This window comes from Gavialis gangeticus, unplaced genomic scaffold (genome assembly GCF_001723915.1).
Source record: "Gavialis gangeticus isolate Ggan-Ray unplaced genomic scaffold, GavGan_comp1, whole genome shotgun sequence".
Lineage (NCBI taxonomy): Eukaryota > Metazoa > Chordata > Crocodylia > Gavialidae > Gavialis > Gavialis gangeticus.
Genome location: NW_017728992.1, coordinates 66,063,695 through 66,066,698, shown reverse-complemented (window position 1 = coordinate 66,066,698; position 3,004 = coordinate 66,063,695). Strand labels below are relative to the sequence as shown.

At 41.2% G+C, this 3,004-nt stretch overlaps 1 long non-coding RNA gene across 1 annotated transcript; it reads right to left on the bottom strand.

Annotated features, from left to right (window-relative positions):
* Positions 1–960: 960 nt before the first annotated feature.
* On the bottom strand, positions 961–2,302 carry LOC109302215. The gene is made up of 2 exons (XR_002098725.1): positions 1,494–2,302; positions 961–1,348 (listed from the first exon to the last, which is right to left on the bottom strand). It is a non-coding gene; the product is annotated as an uncharacterized LOC109302215 (long non-coding RNA).
* Between the last annotated feature and the right edge of the window lie 702 nt (positions 2,303–3,004).

The following is a 3,004-nucleotide window of genomic DNA, read 5'->3' as shown; positions in this document are numbered from 1 at the left end:
TTAATTAAGTCCTTATAACAACTTCTGCCTTTTAATCTCAATTAAAGTCCCTATTGCATGCTTAGGTTGTAGTTTCTGCTTATTTCTCTTCTGTATTTGTTTTTCCATTTCCTCAGTCCCCTTCAAACCTCTGTCCTTTGCACTTTATTACTTTTGCCTATGGAAAAGAGATGGGAGTATTTAGAATAGAAGTGATGTCAGGAAGTAGGAGAGACTGACCTCAATAGAAGTCTTGTTTAATTGACACAATTATTGCTTTTCCTCTAACCTGCTTGCTGCAATAGTTGATGACTCTGATTTCTTCATATAAACTAAACAGTTTGATTGATGTAAAACATTTCAAATAAGCCGTTCAAGGAATAAATTCCAACAAATATTTAGAGAGCTAAAATTGTTCAATTCCACAGGCAGCAGACTAAGTGTCCCAACGAAGATAAAGGTTGAACGTTGATTTATTTCAGTACTCAAATAAGATCATGTACACTGCTAAGGGGCAAAGGTATATGCAGTCTAGGATGGCAGGATTTCTTTTAATAAGTAACAGGAAATAAAGCATCTGAATGTGATATATGTGTTCATTAAGCTAAACTGATTTTTAATAAATAATGTGAAAATCCCATTTACAGTACCTGACAGACTTTTTTTTTAATAACCATTGAATTTCGTGGTAAAAATAGAAGGTAAAGCATGTTTGTTTGCTTTTTCTTTTTGCAACATATTCTTCCTTCTGATTCAGAATTTAAATCAGAATTATCACCTGTGCCTGATCTGTTCCTTTATGATGTTACTTTAAATCCCATTCTGTTGTACAAAACAAAAAGCAGTCTAATACTGAATTTGACATGTGAAAGGTGATTAACTGACAGCTTTGGAGACAAGGACGTGTTTCATGACATGCATGGCATGGACACCAAAAAATTAGCTTCCCTATGCTGCCCTGCCAGCAGGGCTGAATTCTGATTTGAAAGATTTGCTTTATTCTCTTCAGACACAAAAATGGCAGATCAAACTCCAGCTTTCAGGCAGAGTAGTCAAGGACTACAATTAGCTGAAAATTAGTGCCAATTAGTACCGGATCTGAGACCAAACCCATTTAATATAGGCCATCTAATAGCCTTCAGTTATACCTTAAAACAGAAGACTGGATTTCTTAAGGCAAAGCTTTCTCTCTCTACAGATCATTTCCTTCTACTAAGGTCCCAGGTACTTTGTGTGTCTGCCTTGTGCTACTATCTTTCCTGTTGCTTTGTTTGTTAAATCTGCGGTGGTGAAAGCAATTCTTCTTCCTTGCTTCACAACCTGACCAGTAATCAGTATCTCTTCTCCCATCTTAGGAGCTGATATGTACCTTGAAGGAAAGAGAATGAACAGGTAAGGGTTTATACACACGTTGCAAACCAGAGAACATTCATCCATTTAAAATAAACATGCTAGAGTCACCATCCCCACCCCCCCATGCCTTCTTAGACAAGTGTCCAGGCCCAAATCCCCACCTCTCCAGAGACAGCATCAGTTGGCAGAGCTCCTGCTTTACCCATTTTGAACAGAAGTTTACCATTGATACCGCATCTCCCTGATAAAACAAAGGGGGGAGGGGGCAGCTTTCTAGTCTTCTTGGAAACAAAACAACGGGTATTAAATTATACACTGACAGGTCAGTGCCTAGTCCCATTTTGCCCCAGTATCTCCTAAGTCTTCTATAAACTAGCCTAGTTGCAAATTGCAATTGGAGCTCTGTCTCTTGGGAGCTGTGAACCTTAACAAGACAGAAGCTACTCATCAGATTTTAATGACTTAATAATTTTCTCCCACTCTGAGAGAAGTCTCACTTGAATTTAGACTTTTCTCATAACTTTCTTGATTTGGCTTCACTTTTGCACATAAGGCAGCTCCTCTAAGGAAAAAAAAATAGGTGCTTCTATACACACTTAAAAACATCCAGCCCTGCCGAACAATAAAGTTGGAGAGGGTGGGAGACTAGGAGGAACAAAGTCTGTACAGCAAGGTAGACGTATGTCATTACTTAAGGGCTTTATACAAGGTGGCCTACTTAATAGGTTAAACTCAAATCCTATGGCTCCTGGATCAGAGACCTGTTTGTCAAAGCATCCATGCAAGAGAAGGAACCAGTTGAGCCCAGATTAACCCCTTGTACCTACATATTACTTCCTACCCTCAGGAAGAACTTGTTTTTCAGGTTTGAAATTTAATGCATGAAAAGACTCCAGAATCAGGACTTTGTCACTAAAGCTGAGCCATAAACTAAACTTGTAATTAAAAGACCACCTCAAAATAGTATCACAGTTACCTGAAGTTTTCCCTAAACCAGATCTGGGTTGAATTCAGTAGAACTAAGTCTTTCACAGCCACCCGTGATCCTCCTACAACAAAGGGGTCTCTAGGTCCTATTGGTGAAAGGTGACAGCAGTGAAGACTTAACCTCTTGCAGCAAGCATGTTCAATACATATGTTATGTTCATGTCCACACTGACCCCTGGTTCTCCTCTTTCTGTGTTAATCAAGGCTACTGTTGACACAACATCTACCAGGGTGGCAGCCAAGCCTCCGTGCAGTGTGCCAGCCCTGTTTGTGTGCTGCTCCTCAACTTTCATTTCACATGCAACCTTCCCAGGAGTTGCAGAAAGAAGTTTAATCTGAAACCAAACAGAAACACAATCCTGTTACTCACAGGCAACTGGTAGGGGAGGGACGGGATGGGATGGGGGGCACATGCCCCCCCAAGATTGGCCCCCAGAACTGGGGCAGATTTTTGCTGCATGGGCTGGCAGCATGTTTGGGGGGGGGGGGGGCACTAAGCCATGGCACAGAAGTACAGGAGTGGATATGGGGCTTTTGGCCTACCCCGGGTCCCACCCACAAATTATGCTGCCCCCCAGACTCAGGAGGTACCAGTCACCCTTGCTATTACTTCAAGAGCTCAGCATGATGACAAATCCAGTAGCTCCTCTGGGAGAAAAGATCAAGTTGAAAGCTAGTCCAAAAG